A 20146-nucleotide genomic window follows, 5' to 3' on the forward strand; every position below is an offset into this window, starting at 1 on the left:
AAAACATTACATTTAAAACTTAATTGCATTTCATAATTTCTATAAAATATAATTCATATGATTGCTACATAATGAGTAAAAAGCTGTATTAATTATCCTTTAATAAATTGTACAATGAATCTTCTCACAAATGACAATCTCTAATATTTCTTTTTTTTTTTTTCCTCCGGTGCCAGGAACCGAACTCACGACCTTGAGCTTGCCAGTCAAGCGCTTTTGAGGCTGAGCTAAATCCCCAGCCCTCCAATATTTCTTTTAAAAAATTTAGAAAAGAGAAAATATACGCCTTAAATTCTAGATTTCAAAAGGTACTAAAACTTGACAGCGGAACCAAAGTATTCACCCAAAATAGTATTTAACTCACGGGAAGAAAAGAAGGTATCTAGAAATAAATTCATCAAATACTTGCAAGTACGTTGTACATACAATGACAAAATATTGTTCAGCATACCAGAGGATTGTTAGTATCATAAAGATATCAATTATTTTCTAAATTTGTTGACAAATTTAATATAGTTCTAAATAATTCTCATAAATAGCTCATAGAATTTGATGAGTTGATGCTAAAATCAGTACTTAACAGTAAAGGAACAGAAGTAACAAAGACAGTTTTAAAGGACTTTTTAAAAGTCAGAGATATACTAAAATAATGCTGGTATACTATAAATTTAGAATAATTAAAAAAGGATAGAATTCAAGCAAAAGATGAAAAGAATGACTGAAATAGATTTGAAATTTAGTGAGGATTAAGTAATCAGAAAACCTGAGACCCTATTAGGAAACTATAAATTGTTATAAATACTTTGTTGAGGGGCTGGGGATTTAGCTCAGCGGCAAAAGCGCCTGCCTGGCAAGCGCAAGGTCGTGAGTTCGGTTCCAGGTACCAGAGAAAAACCAAAAAACAAAAAACAAAAAACAAAATACTTTGTTGAGCAAGGTAAGTACCTACAGAAGTTGGTGCAGATATTGAGTTAACTAGAAATTGCAGTTCTGGTTGCAAAGTCTAAATATGTACTGGAACTTGTACACAAGGTGGGGAAAAAGACCAATTGGCCTTTATATTAAACTCAACATACTTTCATTAGTGGTAGAATGAATATTTTATGTTTTATTCATAAATATTGCATAGCATTTAATAGTGCTCATTTAATTAAATAAAGTTTGAATGCAGTATATAGAGTAAAAAATAACTAAGTTGCAAAGTACCATAGGTAGCCCTATGTTTTAACAAACTAAAAATAAGACTATATATTGTTTACAGTTACAATTTTAAATCAAAATATAAAATCATAGTGAAAACAAATTTCAAAAATATTCTTCCTTCTTCAGAGTGAGAAAGAGAAAATCATGCTAGAGATGGATATGATACTTAGAACTGTCCATCTTTTTGGTATCAGAAATTGAACTCAGGACCTTACAATTGCCAGGCAGGTGCTTCTGCCGCTGAGCTATACCCCTTTCCAAAAGGGTCCATCTGTAGTAAGTTATTTATATTTTTAAAAACATCAAATAGGGATGTGGAAAATATTTACAGTCTTTTATGTCAAGAGCCTAGGGACACATTTTTACTCTTCAACTATTTGAAATACAATATTATAAAAGTATATGCACAGAAATTTTATTCATCCACTTTTATATCCACTTCTTCAATCATTTTGCAATTTATGCTTTTTGTCAATCCTGGTACCAAACCCAAAAGATAAAGAGAAGTTTGTTCTTTTAAGGCAATATGTTTTAGGTAATTCAGAGGAGTAAATGTTGCACAAGTAACATTTTTCAAATTTCCAAAATAAATGAACACTGAATTCCAAAAGAAACATTTTAAACATTTTAATTACTTTTAAAAAACCATGGAGGGGGGCTGGGGATTTAGCTCAGCAGCAAAAGCTCTTGCTTGGCAAGCACAAGGTCATGAGTTTGGTTCCCGGTACCAGAGAAAAACCAAATAAATAAATAAATAAAATAAAAAGAAAAAAAACCATGGAGACTTAACATATTTAAGAATACCATGTAATATTTTGATATAGGGAAAAGGTACATATTGTTCAAATTGGAGTGGACACATGAATCCCTTAGATTTATCATTTTTCATGCTGAGATTATTCACAATACTTTATTCTAGCTTTTTTAAATACACAGATAATATTGTTACCTCTATTCATGATACAGTATGTGATAGATCAGGAAGACAGATCCCAGATTCTTGTATACATCAAAGAATTGTAGGAATACACCCGATGGTAAAAGAAAAAGCAATTACCTTTATTGAAGTCAACAGTTAAGGTGTGCTCAGCTAGCATGGATTCTTACCAGCAGAAAGAAAATGGGGGAAAAGTGGTTCTAAGATACTGGGAAAATAAAAAGAAGAAAGATAAATGGTTTTGCATTTTAAAAGATGGGCACACCACACTGGGTGCCTCTCAGTGGATCCCTCTGGATATGATTGACGAAATGATTGTCAGGGTTCTCAGTCATCTCATGGGCATCCATAAGAGAAGGTGATCCTGATGATGAATTCTGAAGAAATTTGAGAAGTAGATACCTGGGAAAAGCATTTGCAGCCATAACGTGATGTGTCTTGAACCATGTAAATAGAAGAACTTTTCATGAACCGTGTTCCTTTGTGACCGTGTACCTGCTGTACACATACTCTATCTCATCTATTATTGTGTACCATGTATGTGGAATAGTCTTTGTGAGGCAAGGTATTAGGTTGTGGCTCACTTTCCTCTTGGGAAAGTGAGCATGTTCTGATAATTACAATGTTCCAGGACTTTTGCTCAGAACAGCTCCCAAAATCCTGCATGTGGCCTTCTGGCAAGGGTTTGAGCAAGTTTTTGCAAAGGTAGCCTAGACCTGACCTCAGCCTGACAAGCAGAAGATCCAGAAGGGCAGTTGCCATTGAGCTGTCTGCTGCTGTGTTCTTTCACTGCAGTCCACTTTCATGCTGTAGTGTGCACTTCTTTTTCTACTTTTACTTAGCCTTAATTCACTCTGCAGAGTACTTTTCTTTTCCTACCTTTACTAAACATGAAAACTTGCTACGTTTTGCTCTTGTCTTGAACAAGTTCTTGTTCAAGTTCTTGTTCAAGACAAGAACTTGCTATGTTTTGCTCTTGTCTTCAACAAGTTCTTGTTCAAGACAAGAAGAACCTAGAAATCACCTCTAGAAGGAGACCCCAGCACCCCTAAACCTGGTGAGATCTGGTTCATGGGAAGCACTTTGAAAATATTCAATTAGTTGAGCATTGCTGAAAGTTTTTCAGCACCATTGAAAGATTTGTCCTATATAGGAATTTCAAGAGTCCATAGTTTTCTATTTTACAGTTGAAGTTACATCAAATATTAGACCACTCATCACCTCTACGTTCATTTCAAAAGATCATGAACCCCTGTTCACTTACACCATCTCCCGAAACTGTGAAGTAGACTTATTTCTCTTTTTCACTGAAAGCCTGGCAATTTGAACATATAAAGTTTCTAACTCCTTTTTCTGCTTCCAATATCTACAGTTGTAAAACTCTGATGCATTTAGAAATTAGGAAAGAGCATTCCATGAATTCCACCCCACTACTGAAGTTATAATTCCATTGGTGTATGTGCATCAAAAATTTAAAAATGTTTATAAAATTACCAGATTAAGTTCTGCAAAATCAGTAAAAGGAGAAAGCATAATGCTTACTGAAAGTATATTAACATTAAACAAACTCTAGGGATTTTATGGTTGGTACATTAGAAATATTATCAATTTAGTAAGTAGATTACTCATTTCAGTATCATCTCGGCATAGTTTTAATGAACACGTACTGTGTACTGTTGCATGTTTAAATAGAGATATGATGACAAAATAGGTCCTAGAAGAGGCAAGAGTCTAGCAAGAACATAGAGAACATACAAACAGTGAGGTTGAGAGCACAGGTGGAAAACATTGATTTGACCTAGAAACCATTTAACTGTATTTTGACTAGGGCAACAACACAGAAGGCCTTGCAAGCCACAGCAATGATTTAAAATTTATTATAAATACAGATAAAACCATAACACAGATCTCTTTGTTAACTAAGTCACATAGACTTGCAGACACCATACTGTAATAATATATCCATTTGCATGAAAATAGCATCACAACTCACAATGGTTAAACTCTAAGGATGCCTGTCAACAGATGAAAGGCTGAGACAATTTGATACATACACAGTGAGACCTTACTGAGCCATAAAGAATAGTAAACTTGAGTCATTTGTGTGGATCTTGAGGCCATAATATTAAGTGAAAAAAGTCAGACACAGGAAGTTGAATACTGCATGATTTCTATCATATAAAAATCCAAGTACAAATAAATGGAAGTGTAAAATAGCGGCAGATTCTTTGGAGTATGGGGAAGGAGACAGAGAAGTTAGGGAGGGAAAAAGGACTGAAAGTGATTAGGATATATTCAGATAAGATACACGATATATACTCTTTATTGTTTTCACAACAATCATTGATTTAAAGAGCACTCATTTCATTTCAAAGATTTCAGAATCTTCTAGAAGCTCTATCAAGAGAAAATACATTCTTTATTTCCACAGAGGTGCAAGTGTATATGTTGTCCTCTTGGCTCGCTGTGTGTAATGAGCAAGATTTCAGAGCAACATTTTGTGTTCTGTAATTGAAATACACATCCATAGAGAAGAGCAAATTCAAAACGCTGCCCTCTGCTGAATTATGCCTAGCACACAAATCAGTTCTAGGAAAACAGATTAAAATATTATAGCTATAGGATACTAAGGTGATTTGGACATATAAAAAATGCTGAGATTTGTGAAGAAATAATAAATTTGTTAAAGGTGAATAAAAATAATATTAAAGAAAAATATAACAAATTAAAACAGTTTTAAAAGATATTATCTACACCTAAAGCTAATAAGCTAGAGTAAAATATATTTAAAGAACTTTCTCCAGTATCATAGACAGTTAATTTGTATAATTTTAGGCAACTTATATTAAGCATCAAGAACTTAAAAATGACTTGGAAATTAAATTGGAAATACCATACTTCTCATAGGGTCACAAGAATTATAACATATGTGTGATAAAATGTTCACAATATGTAACAATTTAAGACTTCAAAGAAACATCTAAAAGATGGTCATACTCAGTTGTGGTGATTTAGTAATGAAATGTGCAATTTTTAGAGCTGAATTTGTTATAAATTGTTATATACTTATTATGATTCAATATAGTAATAACCTATAAGAGCCTAGGTCTCATGATAAAGTGATCCCAATTTTTTAATAACTCCTTAAAGGAAATAATTCAAGAGTTCTTTGTAGGAAGATTCCACTTACATTTGCAAATTAAAGAATTAAATCCATATACAAACCCAAATTTTAAAAAATATAATGGCATATCAAAATATACCATAATATTAAAGTAATGCATTTCAAATAATACATTTCTGGTCAGTAACACTCCCCCCAGTGATATCCACACATAATCTGTGGATACGACAACTTAGATAGCAAAAGGCACTTAGCATACTTAAAGAAGACCTTAAGAACAGGGATATAATTTTGTAGTATCTAAAAGGAACCATTCTAGTCACTTGAGTCTTCTACATTTGAGATCTTTATCCACCTGAAGTAAGAGATGCTGCAGAGGACAAAACTGAAGATCAGTGGCAATACAGGAAGTCAGAATGATCCATTTGTGATGAGGACTTGAGGTGACCTTGCTGGTTCTAAGCTATAGGGAACTCCACAGAAGAACTAGAGAGAAGTCTGTAGGACAAACAATGGGCTCCTTCAGTCATCAAGACTTTGAAGGACTCAATCTTACAAATACAGTACAAGGTACTGAATTTACCTAGAAATCTCAAAGACTTTGGAAGTGGTTTTTCTGTAGAGCCTTTAGTAAGGAATACAGCCCTTCATTCCCTTGAATTCCTGAAATAGTGAGTTGAAGACCCAAGCTACTCCTGGAATTCTGACCAGCAGAACTACTCTGAGATGATAAATTTGTGTGGCTCAAAGCTCTAAATTTTTGATAACTTGTCATGAAAATAATAGAAAATGATCACATGTATGAAGATTATGTAAAAATGTGGAAGTATTCATAATTATATGTTTAGTGAAAGGGAAACACTTTAACATATATGCACACACATGCATACCTGCATAAACAAAATAAAATAAAACAGTATACAAATAAAAAACCATTACACAAAGCCTTACACTGACTATTGCATACTTAAAGGAAATAAAAACAGCCATAGATGAAAGTAAAATGTGTCTAAACTCCAGTACAAGGGTTATTTGCAATTATTATCTGCAATTATTAATTTGTGTATTGCTGTTATATTATCCCTTTGATACGAGTTTAAATAATAATACTGAATACAGAAAGCAAAAATGTAAAAAGAAAGGTTTTCCCTACATCACTGCCTTTGGTAAGCATTTGTATTATCTCTCCATGACTGCTTGCCCTCCTGTGGAGGAACGTGATACAGCGCACGCAGGCACTGGCAAATTAACTTGTTTGTGTCCAGGTTTCTCTACAACTCTTGCCAAGAAGGTCACAAGGTAAGCTTAGTCACATTTCCAGCTTTAAGGCTAGATACACATTCTGTCCATGCAAAAGATAATTCAAAACTAGGGTAGCATGGGGAATAATCATTTTCTGATATTGTTACTCTATTCATTAGCCTCATGATGGTCTTCCTTGAGAAGTATCCCTCCTCAGCCAGTCCAAAAACTGAAATATTTATCCCTTGCTTGTGTACCTATGTCTCAATTTCTGAATTCACACCTCCTTTCTGAACAGGTAATTAAATGGGCAAATACATTTTCCAGCAAGCCATACATAAGAGTTTGATCTGCAAGAGCCTCCTGTGGCAGGTGTATGAATAGACTCTCTGAGGCCAGTGAAGCCAATGGGAAATTAAATTTGAAGAACTTGAAGAGGACTTGTGTTGAAAGATTAACATGATGTGATATAGAGAATAGAGAAGTCCTATGCATAAGCACATCTGAAACAAGTTATATAGATCTATGATAATAGCCATAAGGACTGAATTGTGAAATCGTGCGTTAACCGGTTTGCAAGCATACCTTATGGTATCAAGCCACAAGTCAGGCCAGGCACTTATCTCAGTAACCGGTCAAGTACTCCAAGACCATTTCTATGGTCAAGCTTTCTTTTCACTTGTCGTGTGTGATCCCGGAGTTCTAGTCTCCTTTGTTGGTCCCATGTTGAAACATTGGTACTTGTTCACATCTCTATGTGTCACCTTCCGCTGTGCCCTAGCTAGCACAATGCCAAGAAAGTGTAAAAAACAAATGCCAAGAAAGTGTATTTAAATCAAAGCAATCAGAAAGCAGTAAGAATGCTTAGTAGAAAGACAGTAGTCTCCACTGAGCTGGAAAGTTCTCCTCTGATCCATGACTGGACTATGTTTTTTCAACTTGCTTTCATTTTTACCATCACAATTCATGGCTCTCACCTCTCTTTCCCTTTCTGAATCTGTCAGAGTTTGAAAACAAATGCCTCAGAAATTAGGAGAGGAAAGATTTAAAACTGAAAAGGAATTTCATTGGGGGACAGGACAAGAACCCCATCTTCCCTACCTATGAGTGGAGCTAAAGTGAGGGTCAGGAGGAAAGGGACCTAACAAAGGTAGCTCAGGGGTGCGCATGTTTTCCTTTATACTCAGTTAATGAATCAAAAATTTTCCACCGTTTTCTCTGGAATTACTTTGTCTGAGCCATAACTTCTTTCTACTTTATACATTTCAGGATAAAGAACAGCACAAAAACTTCCAGAATTTAAAGAAGTACAGACGATGCCATTACCTTAGTCCAAATCACTATCTTTTAGTTTTTTTCTTTTTGTCTGAAAAATATAGTGGGTTATTAGATGACTATCTATGCTTACTTTCACCTCTTACAGTTTATTTTGATATACTAAGCAAAGTAGTACATAAAAATATAAATCAGATAACACCATTCTCCTAAAACACCTGTCATTTAGAAAAAATATATATTTACCACCCAAAATGTGTAGACTAGTCCAGACTAACACTCAGATCTAATTCCCTATCATTCACTTTTTACTTCCTAAGCTGTAAACAATTTTACATTTTTATTACACATTTTCCATAACTCTTAATGATATTTAAATTAATACTTTAAAATAAATCTTCTAAAAGTATCTATGTTTATTTATTAATTTTGTCTATGCAATACTTTCTGTTGTCTTTTTATTCTATCTTTTCCTGTTCATCAATTTCAAGTTAAACTCATTGAAGACAAGGAATTTTATTACAAGTACCTACCGCAGTGCCTATACCCTGGCCACTGCTCTGTAAATATATGCTGATTGAAGAAATAGAAAACAGTGAGGTCATTCAAACACAGAAAAATAACTGAACTGTGGAGTGCAAAGGCTGGAGTCATAATCCCAGCCTCACTTCAGTAAGATTATTACATCAGCCTCCTTTCCACATTTGTAATATTAAAATAATATTCTTATACCCAAAGTAAGCAAAGATGAGTAAAAAAGTTGAATCAATCCATAACAACTACCATGGGTTATTTTCAAATGTCCAGTGTAACTTTGATGGGAAATCTGGGGCAGTTTTCTACATTTGTAGATGTCTGTGACATTATGTAACATTGTCACAACCTCAGTTTCCTTATTTGTGTGGAATTATCTATTGTAAAATCTGTATTTATCTTTTTAGAGTATAACTGAATAAAGTCACATATACAAATACTCATTCATCAATTCTATTTAAATCTAGGTTAAGATCCACATAAATTAATATGATAACTTAGATGTAGAGTATATAAAGTGTATAAAATTGTTCTTTAAGACAACATAGAACAACCAGTGTCAGAAAATAGAGTCTATGATTGAGGACAAAGGTAAAGTAGAAACACTGGGATGTATCAGCTACCGTTCAGCAGCTTCCTTTAACAAATGGCACAGAATAATAATGTTAGTAGCTTGCCAGCAGTTTATTTTTTTTTTTATTTTTTTATTTTTTGGTTTTTCTCCGGTACCGGGAACCGAACTCACGACCTTGCGCTTGCCAGGAAGGCGCTTTGCCAGTGAGCTAAATCCCCAGCCCCCTTGCCAGCAGTTTAATGAGCACCTGTTTTTCTGAACACACATATAGCTATTTGAAGTCTTCAAAAATCCATTCTAAGCCCATGTAAAACTGATTTCCATCATGGTAAATGTGGTTCAGAGAACATTCAAAGCAAAAACAAATGTCTGCTGTTTTGACAGTAGATTTTACTCAGAGTGTTCATATTTAAAACAAGAATAAGAATATATGGCCTGGCATGGTGGCACATGCCTGTAATCCCAGCACTCGGGAAGCTGAGGCAGGAGGATTGTGGCAAGTTTGAGTACAGCCAGGCTACAAAGTGAGCTCAAGGCCAACCTGAACTGCATAGTGAGACCCTATCTCAAAATGACAAAAAAACAAACAAACAAAAAAAAAAGGAAATGATCTATGTCTCTTTGACTAAAGGAGATGTTTGTTTCTTTTAAATAAGAACTATAAAAAACTGGGATTCCCTAATTACTGATTTTAAACCTCTTTAACCAGATAAACCACTAAAGGAATGGTGTTGTCTCTCACATATTATGACTGTCCATTATACCACTTTGGACTCTGGAAAGGCTAAATGCTTTATCTATAAGAGGCCTGTGTGAAGTAATGCCCAGTCGATGTTAGCAGCAAGCAATGATACCATCTTAAAGATTGTTCACAAACTCTTATGAAAAATCCCACAAGAAGTCTTAGAAATGTTGGTGTTACAGACAAGCTTTTCAAGGGAATAAGTTTAATACAAGACACATAATTTATAATATCATTTTATAATATTCACCCAAAAAGTCAAATGCAGAAGAGCATAAGAGATCTGTCCATGCACTAGAGACCCAAAGAATCTAGCTGAGGGCCTGGATCCCATGGCAGTTCCCTGCACAAGTCCACCTGAAGACTAGAACCCATGAGAATATCCTCCACGAGTCCAGCTGGAGGCCTAGAGGCCACAACAATGTCGCATACAAGTCTATATCAAAGATCTGCTCTGGGAAGGCTCAAAGGCCAGTGGTGGAAGCTAGAAAGTCTGCACCAGTGAGATGAAAGACCCATGCCACCGTGATGAGAGATGTGCACTGGAGCCAGGAAATTATGATCAAGGTAAGGAACAGAGTTCTTGCAAAGTGAACCACAGCCATCCTCAGAGACAGAAAGGTCCTAAGCTCCTCTGATGATAAGAACAACTGAGTTCATGTCAGGAAAATCAGTGTGACAAGTTCCTCCAGAAGAATCAACAGCACATCATCTTCTCCTCCAGTTCTCCTTTTATGCCATTGGCAATAATCCTCAGGTGGGCCTTCCACACCCAGAGCTGCTCTTACTCAGTTCAGCTGGGTCCTACAGGTTGACCATTAGTTAATCCACCAGAGTTGGTACCCTGAAAAGGCTTCTATTCTGCATGGGTAGGTAGAAAGAGCCAATGGGACTTTGAGCACTTTTATTAATTACGTTCTTTTTGTATTTTTCATTGTTTCACTTATATTGTTTTCTGCAGTGACCTTTCTCCTACAGCTTTAACTATTTGACTTAGCCCAAAAGATCTGACAACCAATACCTTCCTCCTTTCTTATTTCTATCTTCCACCCCATGATAGAAAAATGGCTAATGAAGCAATGCCCACTTGACTCCTAAGAGAACAAATTTCTAGAAATTGGTTTATGTGGAAAATAGACAGTGACAGATAACACAGGTGCATATATTGCTCTAATGAATGACACCTTACAATAACTTCTGTTCATATCATTTTTTTTGTTAGTATCAGGAATTGAAATCAGGCCCTTGCACTTGCCAGGCAGACACTATGCCACTGAGCTATAATTTTGGCCCTATTACGATGACCTCTGAAGAGCTGAAATATATTGCACAATGTGATCATTCATGCCAGAAATCTGGCGAGAGAGAAAGTGTAATGTGATATTACAAAAAGACTGAAGTGAGCCTTGTACAACAGTGGTTGACATCCTAAAACTCACATTACTCAAATTTTTCATCACATACCTTAAATCACCATTTCTCCAAAGGGTTCCTTCCAAAATTGTGCTCTAAAAATTGCAAGCTAGATGAAAACATTTTAATAATTATTATAGGCAGCTTATTATGTTCTACCAATTTGGGAAAACAAGTCATGTGACAAAGAAAAAGATCATTTATAGATCATTTATAGAGAAATAAGAATAACATAATCAAGAGAAATCTCAAATTTTGTTGTTTTACTTGTTCCATTTATGTAATTGGCTAACCAATTCTGACAGGATCTATTTTTTTAATACTGTGCAAAACTAGTGTTCTGATAAACACACTGCAAAGCTTCACTTTACTAGTCAACTTTCACATTAACTTATTATCTACAGTTTGTCTTCCAATTCATCTTTTCAATGCCTGATTAGTCATCTTTCAAAATTCAGAGCCTCATTGTTTTTTGTGAAATTTGGATGACATTCTTGGGAGTGTGAGGCATCTTCTTCAGTACTATATCCAGTATCATATTTTGCTGTAGCTCCTGTAACAGTTGGTCACACTGATTTACTTTGATGTTTATCAATAATCATGGTATTATTTAACATTTTCCGTTATATCCAATCAGTCATTACACTAGGTCAGAAGAAGTACTAACCTTTTTCAGTGTATCAGTGATAGGTTGTGTGTATTATGGGTAGTGATTGTTGGCCTGTTAACCTCTCTGCAGCTCAGTTTCCATAACTATGAGGTAGGGATAATAATATCCAACATATGCTAAACATGTTTTATGTCCCATTCTGAGCACCCAGTGCACATTGACCTATTTAATCACCATAATTCTGTGAAATAGAAATGACTGGCATCTTTCTCGTCTATTTTTGGTGAGTATTACCTAAGGTAATAGATTCGAACAATATCTAAATACAGTGTCTGACAAATAGTAAGCATGTAAGATATTAACTACGATTATTTGCTGCCTTCTATGTATGTCAAGCTATGTACCGTAAACAAGGTTGCAAATAATATCTAAGGCTTGGGGCTGGGGATTTAGCTCAGCGGCAAAGCGCCTGCCTGGCAAGCACAAGGTCGTGAGTTCAGTTCCCAGTACCGGAGAAAAACCAAAAAAAAAAAAAATATATATCTAAGGCTTATCTTCAAATGGCTCAGGAAAAGCTGCAACCAAAATGATGAAAAAATCAAAATCTTTGGAATAGAAAAAATACTCAGTACAGAACAAACATTAACCTGAATATTGGCCAAACATCAAAAATATTACTTCTATTATAAAGGCTTAAAAACCTTATAAGGTTGATATACTCTTGCACAAAAGAGCAAATTTAAAACCTCAACTGCAGTTCAACCTTAAAGGGAATTTCTACTCATGACTTCTTTTTTAAAAGTGAAACATGCCTCCCTCCCACAAATGACTTTCTCAGTTTCAAAGAGCAAAATGTCTAGTTGTGTCTGAAAAAATATTCTAGGTTCTTTGTATGTCACTAAGTGGGAGAGAGAGCACACAACAAAACAAGCCATAATCTCTGTCCTCTGAGATACATGGGTTCTTGAGACTTCGGGTCTTTGGTGAACCTATACAAATCAAAATAGAATGGAGTAAACTTCATAATTCCTCAATAATTGTGATTCCATTTATTAAAGCATTGCAATATAATATGATTAGGCTTTTCTCCTGGCTGGACATGAAACACATTATCACATTTCATCCTTTCAGCAATCAGGTGAAGTTGGTTTTGCATATCCATCCTGTAAAAGACAGAAATCTCCAACAGCTGATACAGGTCAGTTATATGGTCAAACAGAAGTCACAAAGTAAGCTGAGAATGGAGGCTTATTGATTCTAGAATCCATGTTCGTCCCACTACATCATGCCATTTCCCTGTGACTTGACTGAGCAGAGGACATTCCTACGAAGGAAGCGGAGAGATATAAGAAATTGTATGGGTCCAGGGAGTGTTTTTTACTGTGTGCTTAAGATCTGTTTTTAAGTTGAATAATTAATATTGGTCACTTTCTCCCTCCACGGCAGCAGAGCTTACACTTTTGTGAATTTTGAGTTTGTGCAGATAGAGACAAAGTGGGAATCACTCTGGACTGAAGTGAGGCCTCATTCATCTACTCTTTCAATGGTGTAATTCAGGCTGGTTGTGTGCTTTTCTTGAGGCTAAGTTTCACCGATCTACAGTGAAATAATACATTGCACTATAAAACTTCATTTAAATTGCTTGCACATTAAATTGTTTGTCATTAGTTTTACTATCACTAATATTTTGCACTTAGTGTTACAAGTAAATTAGGCGTTAATGTGTTGTTTTGGTCCTTCAGCCACGGGAATCAAAGAAATCAGGCTGATTTTCTGCATGTCTCACTAGTTGTAGCGAATGTCAATGAGTAGTGAGTGTCTGCCAACACACACACACACACACACACACACACACACACACACACAGTGCTGTAACAGTACAGTACTCACAAGGAAAGAGCCCACAATCACTTACTGGTAATTTCATGGTATTATCCAAGGAAAACGTGTTTAACATCTCATTTGTTTTTATTTGGTTCCCCAAATTCAGGTAGAAGTATCTTTAAGGCATGGAACTCTTTTCTCTAACTCTGTGGTATTTCCCATAGGAGTGAGCTGGGCTTTGAGGCAGCGTTCCAAATATATACTATATATTAATCATTCATTTTCATGATATGTAAAACATTGATATAACTGAACTTTTTCTAGCTGTTTGAAATTATCAAATAGCTAACATTTCAGGATTTTGGAAACCATGTAACTCAAAGTATTTCTATGTGTAAGTGTGTATCTCTTTCATCTGATAACCACATTAGAAAACATTTTGACAGCTTCTCAGCATGTAGAAAGGGATATTTGTTTAATTACTGAATCTTTTCTCAGGTCCAGATTTTAGTCTTTTAATGCACTCTCGGCTGTTAGAAAGATACTATTAAAATGTCTTAGCTATTGACTAATGCTTAATTATTGTCTTTCTGGAGTAAATAACATTTTTAATGTAGATCAATCCTTGGCTTTCCTAGTGGAAATTCTTTTAGTTTAGTTATAGATCAGTGATTTGTGTTTATTTTCCATTTCACAATGTCTTCTTTTAAATGAGAAATTTTCAGTGGATTCCACTTACAGAAATACACTAGGTAAGCTTGAGTTGAACTAGTGTTGAGGAGAAATAAACCATATGTTAGAATAAATGTCATCAGACCAGGCCTCTTCCCATGTTAAAGGCTTAATTTGAGGTTATACTATATAAAAAAATTAACTTTCATTCAAATGCATTATGACACTAATAATGTGAATTTATTGTATACTTATACTCATCAAAAGCACAGATGTTTCTATAATAAAAGTCTGAAATGGCTTGGAGGAAAATAAACATGCAATAACTAAATGAACTTACCATCAACAACATGACTCATCATCAAATAGTTCACATGTCAAGGGTTGTTTAAAAGATTAAGTTAGACTATAAAAGGAGAGGATAATTTGGGATCTAACTTGGTAGATTTGTAATGATTTGTAATGTAGGTGATAACAATCTCATTTTCAGCATATGCTACAGCAAATTGTGTGTATCTCTGCCTAAATTCACATTCATTTATACCTAGTAGGTAGATTAAAGTTCATCATAATAGAAGCATTCCCTCCATGTTGTAAATGAGCACTTTATTTCCTACAGAGGTCTAGGTGCAGAAATACAATGGCATATCATATTAGAACCCCTCTCATTTATGGAGCTTAGCTAGCTAATGGAGGAAATAAGCCTTAAGCCATCCATACCAAATGATCCCTAAATTATGAAAAGCTATAGTGTGGTATATGATGGCAAAACATATACTACAAATGGTAATTATTATAGCATTGGTTTCATTATTTGTAGTGCAGGTCTCTTTTGGGGTGGTTGTATAAGGATAAGTGAGTTCTTTAGAGGTAATAGCAGTGACGTTAAGGCTAGAATCCTTACCAGGAGGTCGCTTGATGTGGCCTGGACTGAGGGAGACTAAGGTGGAAAGAAGTGCAAGAACAAAGGTGCTTTGGTGAGAAAGATCATTGAGTCTCAGTGAGACAGAAAGAAAATTAATATATAAAACTATGTGTGATAGTGAGGTAATTTTAGAAACAGAGAAAAACAGATCAAGCAGGGTGGTTCAGAATATGATTTTGTTTCTTTAATGATATTCAAAGGAAACTAGAGAAAAAAATTGAAGCAGGATATTGAAAAAAACGTATTTGCACTTAAAAAGATTTCTCTGGTTTTTGAGAGAAAAATGGCAGGAAATCAAGTTCAGAAGCTGTTACAGTTATAGCACTAATTGAAGAAAGAGTTAAAAATATAAAGTTGGTGGTGATGCTCAGAAAGACGAGATGTGTGTATGTATTTAAGACACATTTCAGAACTTGAGCTGAGAGAAAAAACTGAGCTCCATTTGATTGCATAGATAAAGGAGCAAAGATTAAGGTTTTTCTTCATTTGAAAAATTGACTAAATAATATGAGATACTGTTTAGTGACCTAAGAAAGATGACAAGATTGACAGATTTATAAGGGTGCATAAAAGGATGCAAAATATCAGTGTATTATGACCATGTTGCATCTAAAATATCTTCGATGGGGCTTAGGATTTGGCTCAGTGGTAGCGCTCTTGCCTTTTATGCGCAAGGTCCTGGGTTCAATCCCTAGCAGCACTAAAAAAACAAAAAACAAACAAACAAACAAACAAACAAACAAACAAAAAACCCCACCTCTAAATACCTATGAGACATGTTTAAGCAGGCAGATGGGCAGATGGTATAGACATTTGTGTTCAAGAAGTAGCTTCTGAGAGCTACATATTTGGAAATCCATGGTAGAGAGGTTGAATCTGCAGCTATATGGTTGCACATTACTCAGGGAAAGTATGTTAGAAGAGATCTAGGATGGCAGTGTCAGAAAATCAAACACAAAGGTCAGGTAATGTAAAGATAAAATATTTTGAGATGGAAGAATCCTCAATAGTCAAAAGGTAGTGAGATATTGAGTGTGATAAGAATTAAATGAGTTGATCAAAAATTATAATGATAGACTTAGTGTCTACATCCAATATCTTCTAGATGTCTTCTCATAGCAGAATATAGGAGAAAACTTCTATTATGTTTAATTTGCTCCACTAAACACAGAAATTAAACATAAACTGTAAATTCCAAAGGAACAAGGATACATAAAAACATTGTCAGTTCTACTGCAAGCAAATAGAGTCAGTTCTATAATAAAGATTGTGCTTATTTATAATGAACATTATATGACATCAGCATTCTATAAATACAGTCAAACTTCGTGGTTTCACCCATATCTATCTATCTGTCTATCTATCTATCTATCTATATATATATATAAAGATATGTAAGCAACTGGCATAATCTGGGAAAACAAGTAGTTTTGTACAACTATAGAGTAATGGCAAAACACAAGGTGAAAAATTAATGCTCCTGGAAGATAGGTTGAAAATATTTTAACCCAAATCATGATATTTATATAAAAGAAGTTCCAGAGGCTCAAAGAGTTATAACTATGATTAAATATAATCTATGAAGTACTTATCTACATGAACACATTTAACACACTAGCTTTTTCCTATGGGGTGATGTTGTTTCCATAACAAGGTAACTCAAAAAAATCACATACACAACAAATTTCACTCAATAAAGCATTTTTTATCATGTATCTGACTCAGTAAGTGTGCTGAATGAATTAATATAAATAGTTATGCTTTGGTTTTTTGCTACAGATAGTGGAGTTGTGAATGCTTTTCTAGTTATAGAGCTATGAATAATTTAAATAATTTACCATGAAAAAAACAAACAAAAAATATGGTATATCTATTTATACCTATGTGCTCTATTTGTCTTAGTCATGTTATTTTATCTCCTTTTGTACCTTGTTAAGATTTAGTGTATGTTGGAAACTGCATTTGGAAATGTGTTTGTAGAAATAACTTGAGGCCTAGTATAATCTTATTTTTCTCCAATAATAACAGTTTTTTAAAAAATTTGGTACATCAAGTACTGAAGAAACCTATTAAAATATTATCACTGTTACCAATACATATATGGAAGAAGTATACTATGGAGTGACATCTTTAGAGGTTTGAAACATAGTAATTTTCTACCCAAAATTCTGCTTGAAACCTCTATAACCTTATAAAAATCAAAATTAAACAATTTTTGAAGCAAAAAGAGAATTTGGTACTAGTAGATTCATATAAAAGGAAAAACAGAATTTTTCCGGGCAAAGAATACAGTATGAAGCATAGAGTTTGAAAATGCACAAAAGGACATACAGAAAAGGAAATGAAAGTCTACTGTAAGTCTAAATGGGTGCAAGCCTTCTAGAACAAGAATAAGTACTTCTTAGTTTAAAATAGTATTAAAGTACATTGCAGTGAAACTAACACATTATGAAAAGACTAAATAATACTGAAGGAGTTTAAGGTTTTAGCAGCTAACTTGACCAGAAAAAAACAGCATGTTGAAATTGTCAATATAATCACTAACAGCTAAAAAGTGAGTACCTTACAACAAAGAAAAAATGGAAAAATGCAAATAATCTAAAGCAAAGCAAAATTTAATAAATTCTAGGTAGTACAAATACACAAATGTGATCTAAGTGTATCAATAATCACATTAAATATAAATACCTACATATTTGTTCCAAGTAATAAATAAAAATTGTAAGATTGATTCTTAAAAACTATTGTTCTTTAAAAAAGTACTTAAGAAAGTTCAATATATATATGAGTTTGAAGTAAAAGGAGGGAGGAACCCACACCAAAATCCACAAATAAATGAAAGCAATTGTGGCCGTATCATTATTGGATGAAGCACACTTTAAGGTAAAAAAGCACTACAACAAATAAAGAAAATCACTGAGTGACTACAGTCATGGGATATCTTAGGTATAAGCAATGAATCAAATAGAAAAATAAGTTGGTAGTAATCAAAATCCATGAAAAAGGTTATTTTTTCACCATTCTACTTTTCCCCTAAAATTTAATCCTAACTTAATATTTTTATGAATCACCATATCATGCTTTATAAGAAAAACGTATGATCAAGTATTGTTTTTACTTTCTCACCATTTTATAATTTAATGTTTATTATAGAATTCATTATAGTTACAGTTAGGAGTACAGTTGAGCCAAAAAACATAAATTCTGCCATTAACATAGAATACAAATTTCTTTTGGAAACCTGTTATATATTGCCATAGTGGGGGCATTTATATCAAATTCAAATATATATTTAACTTTCAATAGTAGAGCTTTGATAAAGGAGGCTTCTCTAAAAATAATAGTTAGTTTGCTGGTTTTGGCACCTTAGAGTTTGGAAAATTTTCTTATCTCTTTTATAATTCTTCATAATATGTGGTGGTAATTTCTGGATGTTGTAGAGTTATATGTGCTCCTTTTATATTATGAGAGGAATGCAATTATAAAAATAGAACCTCAAGTAAATTTTCAATATAATTTGCTGTGGACCTGGATCTCAGGTTTCTTAGGGTGTATCAATGTATCGCCCCCATGCATGAGTCTCATTTGTGACAACCAAGCTAGACCATCATGAGTGATATTTAAATCCTCTTTTATACATTCCTGGCAGATAAATCAAGAGTGACATTGATGCTCAGTGTCCTTCCCACTGGACTCTCAGAGTCTCCATAAGAACTGAGATCTTGTTCACAGCTTGGAGCTCAGGAATAATATTAAACTTACATACTGAATGAATTCAATATACATTGATAGAATACAATAGGATTAAATGGGATTTCCAACAACCTCAGGTGTAAAATATATAGATTTCATGAAAAAGATGAAGGATAATAAATTCCTAACATCAAATTTGGTGTAGAAACTTATTATTGTTTTTTTAATTTCAAAATGACACGACGTTGACTAGGAATGAGTCAGTCTCCCAACCCTGAAGAGCCAAAAAGAAGGAAGAAGGGAAAAAAACAAACAGCAGATGGCATTTCAGGACAACCACCCACTCTCCCCATAGGCCCTTTTGAAATCGGCAGACCTAGATTAGATTGCATGTTCGGCTCCTTTAGGGAGGCATTGCTGACTCATGAGCCCTTCCCAAATTCATACTAGAGGAAAAGAATGGAGGAAGAGAAGAAGAGCTTACAAAATTAGTTCCTTAAACATTTAGCCAGACTCTGTCTCCCTTTTGTTTCTGTATACTTAAGCTTGCTGTTTCTCTGTTTCCTAAGTGTTGTGGAATCCAACATGGTGAGTCTCACATTTCTTTAGGCTCTCAGTGCTTCTGACTACCTCAGTGACCATGACTTTTCTCACCTGGCAGAGCATCTTACGTTAGTTTCACTGCAGACAGTCAGTCGCCTATGTGGGGTCCTTCTCTCTGGACGGTGTTGGAAGCTCCTCCTTTCACGTGGCAGATCCAAAAAAATTGAGATGAAATTCTGCTTCTCCATTAACAGATAAATGTATGTCTTTTGATCAGGGCAATACTACTGTCTGTCTTTCATGTCTTCATAAATAAGGGGTAGCTTGTATTAAGCCCAACGAATGCGTTAGTTTTGTTTTTGTTGTTGTTGTTATTTTTTATTTTGTTTTTTGTTTTTCTTCCTGTACCAGGAATCAAACTCACAACTTTGCGCTTGCCAGGCAGGTGCTTTGCCACTGAGCTAAATCCCCAGCCCCCAAATGTGTTAGTTTTGAACTTAATGCAAAAAAATCATGAATTAGTCATGTTTTAAATTCCTGTTACGTGTCAAGAGATTTGTGCTATTCATGACAGTTATTACACTGTTGTAACCTACACATCAATTATCTTATGTTGCAGATATTGAACCTGGAACATAGAAAGTTTAAATATTTTTGTAGAACTGGTGCATTGGCTATTAAATGACAGTTATGCCTTTGAACATCATCTGTTAATGTACTTAAAAATCTCAATCCTCACAAACCTTTATTTGTTCACCTTTTCACTCAATCTGTACTTATTAAATGCCTCCTTCAATTAATGACAAAAATTCCAAAAATGATCAAAGAATATGAT

This window comes from Chinchilla lanigera, unplaced genomic scaffold (assembly GCF_000276665.1).
Source record: "Chinchilla lanigera isolate Chin_1 unplaced genomic scaffold, ChiLan1.0 scaffold00013, whole genome shotgun sequence".
NCBI lineage: Eukaryota > Metazoa > Chordata > Mammalia > Rodentia > Chinchillidae > Chinchilla > Chinchilla lanigera.